Below are 13,460 nucleotides of genomic sequence, written 5' to 3' on the forward strand. Positions count from 1 at the left end.
TTATAAAGTATCAACTGATGCTAAAACAATGAGGTATTTTATGGGCTGTAAAGCTTTTATTATTGTTCTTTTTTTGGGGGGTTGTGATAATTTTAATAATCATGGTACAATAAACTATTTTAGAGGCTGAAAGATAAAACTTTTAAAATCAGTTGAGATTATTTAAATTCAATTTATACCTTTAAGGACTAAATCCAAAATATTATTTGGCTATAGCTTTAGTCCTATAATTTATTTGAATATCACCATTTAGATGATTCATAGAAACTGATACTAGCTAGGATTATAGCTCAAAATTATTTGTCCTTAAAATTTCTAGAAATGCAGAAGTTGTTCTATTTTTTCCGATTTAAAATATGTTAATCTTCATTGGTCCAACTTTTATTCTTTCATCTCTTTATGAGTCTCTTATCAAAGTTTTGGTAGTTAATATATGAGTTTGGGGTTGCATTTCTTAAGGAAAAAGAACATAGGTTCCCAGACTTTGGTACATCAGAATAACCAGCCCCAACCCAAGGAATCAGTATCTGGATAAGGACATCTTTTTTTTTGTCACGGGTGCTCAATTCATTCTGATGCACACCCGAGTTTGAGAACAAGTGCACGAGGCCAATCTGTAGGCCGAATCTGCCTCCTGCGTGTTTTTCTAAATACCATTTTATTGGAATACAGCCATGCCCACCACTTCGGTATTGTAGTCCCTGGCTGCATTCACACTGCAATGGCTGGGTTGAGTCATCGTGACAAAGACCCCTGGCCCACAAACCGGAAAATATTTCCTCTCTGGCCCTTTACAGAAAAAGTTTGCCGACTCTAACGAGATGAATGATATAAAAATAAATACATCCCTCCCACCCCAGGTCTAGTTATTTCAGTTCCCTCCATTCATTCATTTATTTACCTGGACATGTAGGAACTAAAAATCATAGGAACACTCATGGGGTTCAAAAAGGACTTTAGATACTGCTTTTTCATTTTCTCCAAACCTTTCAATTATCTCAAGCAGAGAAAGGAAAATTAAGGTAGATAGTATGGTGTTTTGTTTTGTTTTTAAAAACTGTATTTGATTAAAATTTTGGATATTTAATGATTCTCCAATTTATTGCTGCAAAACGACTCATTGCTAAGTTAAACTGCGATATCATGAATTTTAGCAGTGATTAAAGTAACATTCAAATAGAAGAAAAAGTTAAACCTATTCATTTCAAAAGGTGGGTACATATTTAAGAATATGTAGGGGCCCTCACCGGTTTGGCTCAGTGGATAGAGGGTCGGACTGCAGACTCAAAGGTCCCAGGTTCAATTCCGGTCAAGGGCATGTACCTTGGTTGCGGGCACATCCCCAGTAGGGGGTGTGCAGGAGGCAGCTGATGGATGTTTCTCTCTCATCGATGCTTCTAACTCTATCCCTCTCTCTTCCTCTCTGTAAGAAATCAATAAAATATATACATATTTTTAAAAAAGGTGGGTACATATTTAAGAATAGGTAGGGGTTTAGGAATCCTTGTGTTTGGATTCCACAAGGCAGTGAAGTGGGGAAGAGGGCTAACGATCTTCAGAGCTCCCTAGCCAAAGACAGCACATCATAAAACAAGGATGCTTTCTGGTGATGCAGAGCAAGAATGCTCTCTGCACAGTATGAAGCATCTTGAAATGTGAATAAATCTGATGAAGTTCCAAAAACAATAGATATGCTCAAGTGAATGGGAGGCCGGCGCTGCAGCGAGGCCTTTGATTTACATAGTCTGATTGCTTCAAGGCGCGCACAGCTCCTCCCAAGAGCCAGGCTGGAGTTTCCTCCCAGGGCCTGCAGGAGTGTTGAATTGACATCACAGAACATTGTCAGCAGAGAAGAGAGACTGATGGCCGGGCTGCAGGAGGGAGCTGGAGAAGGGAATTAGTTTCCTTACACCTTGTTCATCATGTCATTCACTTGCTTCTTCAAAGATCTTCAATGACTTTTTATTACTTAAAGGATTAAAGTCAAACCCTGGCTGGCATTTCAGGCGTTCTCTGATCTGCCCCGTATGCTGGTATCACAAAGCATTTTCATGCCCATTACGTCATTCGATCTTTACAGTTCCCTCAGACGAGGCGGAGGAGGAGGTTCTATCTTCACTATATAGATGAATAAGCTCAGGTTTAGCTGGCGTAACGGACTGGCTAAAGGCCGCACAGCAGTCAGGGTCTCAGTCAGGACTGGAACTCGAGTCTCCTGCACCATGTGCCGTGTTCATGAATCTTTTCCTCTAAGTTAGACTCTTGTTCCCAAAACAAGCCAGAAGCTCACCTACTTCTCGTTTGCTCTTGCCCCGGGGAATTCTGCTCCCTTCTCCACGTGGAATGCCATCTTTTGAGTTCACTTCCTATCTCTGCTGGCTAACCTTCCCTCAGCTCTGGTATTCAGAGCTCTCTTTCTCCTCCTCTGAACTCACACACTCTCTGTTGATACCCTTCCTTTTCCTTAGAATCCCGTCATGCTCTGTGGCACCTCTCACCTTATTGGTGCTTGTATTGTGCAGTGAGACCCTTCAATGGCTCCTTAACTTTGCACATTGGATGCCCACGTCTCCAATGGAACTGTGTGCTTTCTGAGGGAGCCTCCAGGTAGATTTTTCTTTTCTCCTCCATGACGCCTCGGGTAGTGCATGAAGAAGGTGGGGGCCCAGTACATAGTTGTCGGACAAATGATTTCATTCTCGTGCTATCTTAATCAGGACTATGATTAAGAGAAATGAGATGAAGCTGAAAAAGGGAGACCAGGTTGAATGTCAACAATGTGTTTTTAATAGCAAATTCTTTTCTATTGAATCAAAGTACCCCAAGGACAGCAACGGATGCTCCATGTTCAGCCGAAGCCCAGAGTCCTAAGGGCTGAATGATCTCAAACTGGGCATAACATAAACCAGCCCGTCAGAAATTGAGATTTGGAATAGACACCAACAAGACCTAAGGCCAGCAGCTCACAGGCAGCTGGCATCACAGGAGAAAGAGAAAGACAGTGTTTTCTTCTCCAAATGCTGGCCTTGCTGGATCCCACCTTCCTGGGCCAGTGCTATGCTTTCCTGGCCTGGGCTCAGGGGCGCAGCTGCGATGAGGCAAACCCTTCCTTGGAGCTTCGACAAGGTCTTCGCATCTCTCTCTCTCTCTCTCTCTTTCTCTCTCTCTCTCTCTCTCTCTCTCTCTCTCTACTTTTCAATTTTATTTTATTGTTTAATTACAGTTGACATTCAGTGTTATTTTGTATTAATTTCAGGTGTGCAGCATAGTGGTCAGACAACCAGACACTTTACAAAGTGCGCTCCCCCAATATTTCCAGTGCCCACCTGGCACCAGGCACAGTTATCCCAATATTACTAACTGCACCCCCTATGCTGTACTTGACATCCTCATGACTGTTTTGTAACTACCTTTGGTTGTGGGATTCAAACTAAGCAGAGTTGCCTTTGGAAATTCTGGTAAATGGGCAATCAAGTTCATGGAAGTATTACCTCGCAGGTTTGGTGTTTCGGGCAGCGCAGGTTTGACCAGCCCTGACGGCCTCTGTGGGTCACTCAGGATAATTGTGCGTCCTCCCCAGTCGCAGACACCATCTCCTCCAGGGTTAGTGCGTGAAAATCCAGGGCTAATCTCACCTCCTGCACTGACCACACCTGTGATCCGTATTTCCTGGGTTCGGAGCCCAGGCAGCTAGGCCGGGAACGTCTCCACCACGTTTCCCTGCTTCTGGATGAGTACACTGACCACACTAAACCTAAATGCAAGGTTATACCTGTTTACACTGATGACTTCCTCTCAACTAGTCCTTCTGTCACAGAAAGTGATTAATCTGAGGGCTACCTGGGAAGTTGAAAACTGATGTGGTTTTTATTACTTCTGCAAGAGCCTTTCAATTACAGTCTACGCACACATTTCTTCACTTAAGAATTAAGCAGAGCTGTGTAAAGTGAGCAGCATGTTTACAGTAGATCCCTATGGCTTGCTATCAAATTAGTGGCAAATCAGTATTATAGTAAACAGAGGTCAAAGATCAAACCCACAATTTCACATAAAATTCAAAACACGAGACATAGAGTACAAAATAGAAGGCTCGTGTCATGAGACCATCAACTACTCTTAAAAAATAATCAAAACCAGAAAAAGATGAGAGGAAACAAAATTTAAACATGATTTTAGTCCAGAATCTGATGCAAAAGTCAGACCTTACAGAGATCTTTTAAACACCATGACAACTGATGACATGTCACTCATCTTAAATGGAAACACACATCAAAAGGTGGCAAGACCCAAGACTTAGCAACTCCCAGATTCTGTTCATGGACTTGACACTGAGTTTGGACCAGTCAAAATCTGTTTTCATTTCTTAGTCTGAAAAGCAGGGTGGAAACTATTGTTTTTACTTCTCTTGATGGACAACTCTGGGGAGAGTCGTACTAATAAGGAGACAGTGGTAATTCTCTCCTAGATTTGATTAGCTATATTTTTGAAAGGTCAAATGATTTAGTACCATGAAATGACACACACCACAGCCCACTTTTACTGTGGGCAGCTTTCCACTCTTGGCTTCTAAGCAAGAAACTAGAGAAATCACATATATTTCATGTTAAATTATTCCTTGAAACAAAAAGTGAACCCATAAAAATTGATTACCATTTAGATCTTATTTCCTAAATTAGTGAACAGTTCACACCTCTCATTATGAATCTAGGATTAATTAATCTTGAGTTAAAATATAAGGTTTTACTGAAGGCTTTAATGAAGGGACTAGGCCGGATGAGAAGTATTATAGGGAAAAAGCAAAGCCTTTTAAAATAGTTTAGAAAAGCGCCAAAGGAATTCTGAATATTGAAAAAACAATGCAGTCAATCATTTTAATTACAATGCTGCTTATTAATTTGTAAGCATTTGCTTAATCAATGCCACCAGATGTCAGCATATCCTGTACGATTACCACTGAGTTCTCAGAACCACCCACTTAATGACAATGATGGAGTGGGCAAATAATTACGTCTCCCCCGAGGATTATAAATCCTGTTCCTCGGCGTTTGTTATGTTATGGTAGGGGCCATACTTCCCAATGCAAATTCCCAACTTCCCCATAAATCTTGGCACCGAGGTTCTTGAAAGTAGGGATGCGGTGATCGGAAAGTGATGTCTACTCGTAGTCTTAGAGCTCGAGTAGCCCGTTGAAAAACACAAACTTGAGCACAGCTGCAGCTAGTCCAGCTCCGGACCGCTCCTTCTGTGTTTTTCTAGCCTATTGACCTGACTTTTCCATTGGAGAAATGTCTGCTGGCATTCGGGTTTTAAACTAAAGAAGCTGTCAGTGTGATAAAGGGAGTTTGTATTAACAAAGAGGCTAACTCGACTGAATGCTTAGATATGTGCTAAGACTCTTACCGGTGTTATCAGATTGAGACAATAAGAAATTGAAAGAGAAAGTTCTAAATGCCCTCTAAGCTCAATATGGATCTCTTTTTTGACAATATTAAAGGCCTTAAACGGAGTTCAAAACTTTCAGAATTTTCATTTCAGTTAACAAAAGTGATGTCGTGGCCAAAAGATTAAAGGTCTTAGTCAAATTGGCAAAATTTTGCATTTTTAGGTTATTATTAAGCAACAACTGGTCTATTCTTTAACAAGATAAATCTGAGAGGCTTTTACTAAGTAGTAAGGATAAAATTTTAAATGCTATTTAGCAATATGCCTTTTTTAAAAAAACATTTTTTAATTTATTTTTAGAGATAAAGGAAAGGGAGAAAGAAAGGGAAACATTGATGTGAGAGTGGAACATGGATCAATCGGCTGCCTCCTGCAGGCCCCCACTGAGGATCCAGCCCACACCCTGGGCATGTGCCCTGACTGGGAAAAAACCCGCAACCTGAGACCCCCTCAGTTCAACCAACTGAGCCACACCGGCCAGAACAATATGTCTTTAATTATTAGATATATGTGCATTTTGGTACCTGTAAACATTAGAAATGTTCAAAGTCCCTTGCACTTTGCTATGTTTTCAGAATAAAAGTGAATTTTGTATAAATAACATCCATGTTGGAACTTCACGTTATAAAGTCCGGCAGTACAACTTCTAGCACTAACCAACAATGTCCTAATATTTTATTTTATTTATTTTGTTAATCCACAGCCAAGGATATTTTTCCATTGGTTACTTTTAGAGAGAGTGGAAGGGAGAGAGAGAGTGAGAGAGAGAAACATTGATGTGCGAGAGATACATTGATTGGTTGCTTCCTGCACGTGCCCCAACTGGTCCAGGCATGGAACATGTAATCCAGATACATGCCCTTGACCAGGAATCGAACCCGAGACCCTTTCAGTGAGTGGGCTGATGCTCTAACCACTGAGCACCCCATCCAGGGCTGTCCTAATATTTCCCCCTCTCTTTTATTGTTGTCCTGATTTATTTCACATATTCAATATCTTAGCTAAATTATAGGTTTGCTTTCTCTTGAAACCTATAACCCCCCTGAGGATAGTCCATATGTCACCAAGGAAATTAAATGTAAAAAAAATTCCCAGCAAAGAATGCCATTCAAATGTGCTTTGAAACAGACACTTACCATGGGTATGCTCAGCAGGCTTCTGTGTGCTCATGCATTCGTTTGAATGGGGCATAAAAAGGGAACCTGGATCCAGAACCCTCAGGTTGGCTCAGTGCTCCAATGTCCTGTTTGCACTCTGTAGCTCATCTTTCCCCCATTGCTCATCTCTAATTTAAAACATCCAAAAGAGAAAGAAGAAAAGCAAGAGCGCATTATACCCTGATGATTTCATTATCGTTATGTACAGTTTTTATCGCATCAACAAGTCCAGGGTCAAAAAAGTTAATATTTAAAAATCCAGTCTTGTTTTTTCAACTTGGGTCCCCATAGACTTAGGTGGTATTAAGCTTTCAAGCAGACCTCAATACAGAGCGAGCAACGGGAAGCCAGTCTCTTTCCCAGCCAGAGAGCTCTGTTTGTTTCTAACTGGATGGCTGAGGCAGTTGCTACTCTGGTGTCTAAATGACGATCCTTAGTGTTTTAGGAAAGGAAGAAGATCCTCTGTGGGGCCGGTCCGGAGACAGCCCTCAAAAGGTCGAAGAATACTGAGTCAGGGAAGATCCGAAGGACACCAGCACTCGGCCTCCTGGCCACCACGCTGCTCTCAGGTGCATGGGAAACACACGAAACCAGGAGGAGTGGCAAGGAAAATAACTTCACAGGATTGCACAAGGATTACTTATTCCTTTCCACTAGGGAAATTTACAGCGTTTAAAATACCACTGTGGTCAGTGTTCGCTCACCAATGGATCCTTCGAGGGATATTCAACTCTTCATAAAAATTCCAGCTGCTCTGACACAATGGAAGAGAATCTCTTACTCATGTGTGTTTGCATACTCTGTGCAGGGGATGGATGAGGCCTGACTCTGGCTCGTCCCTTTGCAAGTCCTTTGGCTATGACTGGCCTAAAGCCCAGGTCACAGTCTGCATCCCTTCCGAGGGCCTAGACATCTCCATAGCAACGGGCTATTCCCAGACTGGTGGCAGAGCTGCTCCGGGGGCACCTTGAGCAGAGCCAGGGATTCCAAAGGCTACCCATTATCTGCTTTGCTTTGTTTTTAGGGTAAACACACTTCTGTGCGCGGGTAAAGGAAAAAACAACAACCGATGTTTCCTTGCCCCAAAAAGGCAAGCTCGGAAACCTCCATGTGACAGAAAGAATCTAGGCTAGAAAGAAATGACGGGCTGTTGCAACAATTTGCACCGACAATATAGTCTATGCTTTGGAAAAAAGAAATTAGGATACTCAATATAGGAGTTTGAAACCCATCAAATCACTCCCACCTTATGCCTGCTTTTCTTAATCATATCATAATAGTTGAAAGTAAATTGTCTGGCTTTCTTACCTCCAACTGTTGTGATATTGTGAGAAAAGAACCTGATTCTCTCTTGTTTTTTATTATCGAAAACTTTTAATCAACGTTTATGCTCAGCATGTCATTTCTGACACGAATCCCTCCTATGGCTCCCCACCGTCATAATACTAGCTCAGAATTTCAACATTAATAACAAAATAATAGAACTAACAGCAATAGCTATTATTTATTTGTCATTTGTATGGATTACCACTTTGCTGAGAGTTTTATATACATTATTTTATTTAATCATCACAATAGTAAGCAAGCAAATAAGGTTACCACCAAGTGCTTACTAAATGTGGTGGTTCATTTTGTGTGTCCACCTGACTGGGCCAGGGGAGGCCCAGGTATCTGGCTAAACATGACTTCTGGATGTGTCTCTGAGGAGTGTTCTGGAGGGAATGAGCATTTCACTGTGAACAAGAGTAAAGCAGATGGCCCTCCCCAATGTGGATGGGCATTATCCCATCCACTGCAGGTCTGAATAGAACAAAAAAGCAGAGGAAAGCTGAATTTGTGAAAGTCAGTCATTTCTTCCTAGCCTAGATTTCTTTTACTACATGGCATTTTCAAGTTTCTAAGTTTTGCCTTTGGACTACTGCATTAATTTCCAAAATTAATGACAGTTGCAGCTTCCAACATATCAGATTTACAATCTTCCTTTTCTTCAATCCGTCAAGGGTTTATTGTTGCCTTCACGGTGAATCCCGAACTTGTTGGGATGGCGTTGGAGATCCACAAACATTGAGGGCCTTGATTCCCACTAGTTTCTGCCACTCACTGCAGGTGTAACCGGCGAATGTGGCATCTCTCAGCTCCACGGCGTTCTTTGGTGCCTAGAGCGTGAGCATTGCTACTTGGGCCACGACGCCCCCATCCCTGCCTGCCATTGCCACTCGTTCCTAGACACCTATTCCTCAGGTGAATTACTGCAGCCACTTTCCACTGCTCTTCCTGCCTCTCCCCCTCTCTCCCCTCCAATTCATTTTGTACTCACTTGGTAGCAGGATTAATCTTTCTACAATGCAGAGATGAACATGGGTGCCCTTCTCAGTTGTGGTGCTCTCTGCTGGGGGGCCCAGCTTGGGGATTAGATCCCAGAGTTCTCAGTGGCACCCCCTTCCCCCCACAGATGAGATATCTCTCTGGAACTTCAGTTGCTGTCTGTGGGTGCCCAGCCTCGCCCCTCCGTCCCTCCTACCAGTCTCTATGCGGTCTCCACTTTCGGTCCTCGGGTATCAGGGTTCTGTCCTGAGAGTCTTCCGTCTTCCATTGATGATTCAGGAAGTTTTTCTGTATTTTGGTTGTAATTCCAGTTTGTTCCTGGGAGCATGTCCGTGCAGCAGCCACTTACCCTGCCGCCATTTTTAATCTCCAGAGCTGAGCATGGCATGCCCACGCTGAAGGCCTCTCAGTAATTTCCCATTGCCGGAGGAATAAATCCAAATTCCTTCAAAGGGCCCTTTATGGTCTTGTCCTGGCTTACCCTTCAGTCCTCATCTCTCACTGTCCTCCTAAAGGGGCCCTTTCACCCCTGGGCCTTTGCACAGAAAGGCCCCTTTGCCCAAAATATTCTGCTTCAATCCTCACCTGGCCAATACCTCCTCCACCTGCAGGGAGGTCATCTCCTATGGCACATGGTCCTTAACTCCTGTCCCCACCCGATGTCTTCCAGGCCGGAAGCGTGCTGTGCCATTCGTTGTGCCACAGCGCTCTGTGCTCACTACTCACCGTTGTCCTTGTTCCAATGTCACAGCCTGGAACAAGCTTGTCACAGCTTGTCAGCTTCTAACATTCAACTGTGCACTCCCTCACTGGCAGGGCTGTCATTTTATTCGCGATGTCTGTCACAAAACAGGAACTCTATAAATGTCCCGCAAAAGGAAGTGAACAGATGAATGAATATCTGGAATGCCTGCCCCGGGCTCACATCTTGTTGAAATACCTTCTTTGCTTCAAAAATGGGCTCTGACCTCAGTTCTCTTCTAGAGCTGTTCCCGCCCTGCCCCCTCTGTGGAGTGAGCATACCTTCCCGTGTGCTCCCCTGGCAATGTGGCGTTATTTATGTATACTGTGTGCCAGTATTTAGCAAGACTGCGGCCTACGGTCTTGCTAAATTGTAAGGTCCTTGAGGGTAGGGATTCTATTTTGCCCACTGCAAGCTTAGCCCCTGGCACAGAGCCTGGCACTTAGTAGGCTGTTCATAAATGTTTGTCGACTTGAATACTGTACTTCACGTTGCCTCTCCATCCACATCAGTTGAGACTTTTCATTAGGATTGCATCATCACAAATGAAAGGAAAAGGAGGGGTCAAAGAGAAAACAAATTGAGGAAAGCTGTAGCATGGTGATGCAACGATGCACACTCCTTGCCAAATAAATACCCAGTGCTCTGCTCCTCAGGCTTTGTGCACCCCACACCTGGGCACCTGGGCATCTGGGGTACCAGGTCTTAAGACTATTATCTTCCCCCTTTACCTTCTTTCCACAATGCTTAGCACATGCTTAGCCTCTTAGAAAGCAAATCACATTTTCCCCCCCACTATGTTAACATTCACTGCTTAGCAGAAACTAGATGCGAGAAGGTGGCATGTGTTCAGAGGGCTTCACCTGTTGTCATTGACACATCAGTCAGGGGCTCAACCCTCCAAGGAGGTTTCTCCTCAAAAAGAGCCAGGTCACCCATTCACCTTGACTCTATGTTCAGTCTAGTCTACACCTTCCATACAGCTGGACATCCCCTCTTCCTGGTCACCCACATGCCAATGTGGATTCTCCCCACCCTAGGGTCCACCGTCCCCTCATTTATTGGACCACTTCTGTCTGCTTGGAAAATTCCCCTTGATAGATGCATTTTCTGATGGCTGCTTCTGGGAGTTTTTCAACATTCACTTATTAGTCTGGTTTTCCTCACAACTCAGGTTCTTGAAGTAAATTCCTTTTCCTCTTCATCCCCCTGGCCATGGGTCCACCCTACCACGTCTTCTGCGCGTGGTCCCTCAAGCCTCTCACTCTGTTTCCCCTTCAATTCACTTCAACACTTTTACAGAGGGTTCCCCAGTTGTTAGGCGCTGCGGGTACATGAAGATAAATAACCAACAGCGCTCACTTTCAAAGGAACTATCCGAGACACACAGAAACCAACAGATACAACACGGAGTGGTTACGTGATAATGGAAGTTCATGCGGGACTGTCTTAATTTGGATTCTCCCAAGAAGTAGACCTTGTGATAAGGAGGTGGGTGCCACTCACTTATTTGCGAGGTGATCTACAAGCACAGTCAGGGAGTAAGAGGGTGAAACAGAGAAGGAGAAAGGCCGATCAAGACTGTATTAATACGAGGTCAAGGCTGTGGGCGACGGAGGCTCAGGCCTACCAGGAACCCTCTGAACCTGGGTGGCAAGCACCTTCCTCACTGCCCCACTGTACAGCAAGGAAGCTTATCAATGCATCCCTGCACCTCCGTGGGGAAGGGATGCTCCTGGGGCATTAACTCCCTGGCACGTTTGCCCACTCCATGGGAGTTTGACATGCTCCCTTGGGCAGAGAAAGCTCTCAAAATATCATCAAAGGCTGCTTGAGAAATGAAGCCACACACACACGTGCGGGAATTGTCTATGGGATCTCCAGGTGGCTTCCGGAGTAGTCCCAGGGCATGAGTGAGGCACCGACAACGCCTGCTACAGGGACACAGAAACATGTGAGGATGTGAAGGCTGGGTATCGAAGGTCACCAAAATCTCCACAGAGGTGCTGTCCCCACAAGGTCTTGAAGGCGGAAGGTTCTCCAGATGGACAAGTAGGGGAGATACTATGCATGAGGGTTTGGAGATGCGACTGAGCATGCTAATGGGGTATCTGGGGATAGATGAGTCAGGGCGGTGCTGGGAGACAAGGGGCCAGGTGAGACTGGAGACGTGTGATAGCACTACATCTTTTCAAGGCCAAGGGGAAAACACTCCACAACATAATTGGATTTTGTCAGGCTTGGCCACGTGACCTGGTTGTAGGCTGTAGGAGTAATTTGATGGACAGACAAGGAGGTCCGATCACAGATCTAGGATAGCCTCCACATTTATGGAACGTATTTAAACCCTCTACACATTTTAGCTTCTGGCGTCTTGTTTTCTTTTGGTTTGTTTACTCCCTTTGATGGAGGGAGAGATTTCCTTTTCCTGAACTTCTCAGTTTTACCCTAGTCATTAGTAACGTCATGTGGAATAAAGATCTCAAGAAAAATACGGAATTTCATCCCTTATGAGGAAGTGTAATTTGGGGCTCAAGGGGAACTGAGCCTGTGTTATTGACAGAAGAAATACGACCCTCACAGGGAAAATAGAACAATATGGATTGGAATACTCATACTTCAAACATATACCACTGTGTTTAAACAAATAAATAATCCAGAAATATCTACCGTGGGGAAAGCACAATGAACAAATTATGATGATCACATTCCACCTGTGCATCTGCCTCCCTCTGAGGTGTTTGACCCTCAACGGAGTTCCCAGAAGCAAGGCTTTGCTGTGCTCCGTGAGCTACTTACTACTAAGCTACAGCAGCAGTCTTTGACGATATTTTCTCCAATAAATTGTGTTTTACTTCATCAGCAAAGAAAAAAAATCAATGACATAAACAAGGGGTATTTTGGGACTTGTTCTTGTTTATTTAATTTCCTTTTTTTAAAAAAAAAAAAGCAGCTGATGTTGGAGAAGGGAAAGGAGGGTGAGAGTATTTAAAAACTAATTATAGCACAAAATCATCCTAGAGTTCTGTTTCAGCTCCTGTCAAAGTCCCAGCTCTGTGCTTATGGATGAGTCAGAGCCACCCGAGGGTCAAGCTTGTGACTCCCAAGAACCATTTTTGTGTTCAGTTGTTTATGTGGAGGATTGGAATGCAATTGGTGCCAATCCCAGCCCATAATATATAGGACAGGTTTCTCAATCTTGGCACTATTGACATTTGGGGCCAGATAATTCTCTGTTGTGGGGCTTAGTCCTTGCATTGCAGGAAGTTTAGCAGCATCCCTGGCTCCATCTGATACATAGATGCCAGTAGACAACCCCTCTCCCAAACTGTGACAACCCAAAGTGTCCCCCATGAGGGGCAAATTGCCCATTTGAGAACCAATGACATAGGGCCACACAACCATTGCTATGGCACAAACTTATTCCACAAAATCTCTCTAAGTGGGTCATTCTGATTTATTTTCCCAGAAGAAAAAAAAAGAAACAGGTTTTCACCTTTCCCACCTTCGGTCTATAGTTGCTTTTCTAATTTCTGGAGTCTTTTTCTTGCCTGAAATACACCTTCCCCTATAATACTTCGATTTTCTCGGTTCTCTCAGGCAGATCATGGCTGCCAATAAAAACCCAGAACCCATGGCTTGGGAACCTTAGCTAATAATCAAACATTTGCAGACACTAAAGGGGCAAAGAGAATTTTCTGATGTCCTTTCTATTCATAATACTCTGTTGTAAATGACATTTTAATTTCCAGAAAAATTGTCAAGGTTGTCATTTCCTTGAAGTCAGAGACTAT

This window comes from Cnephaeus nilssonii (genome assembly GCF_951640355.1).
Source record: "Cnephaeus nilssonii genome assembly, chromosome: 18".
Taxonomy (NCBI): domain Eukaryota; kingdom Metazoa; phylum Chordata; class Mammalia; order Chiroptera; family Vespertilionidae; genus Cnephaeus; species Cnephaeus nilssonii.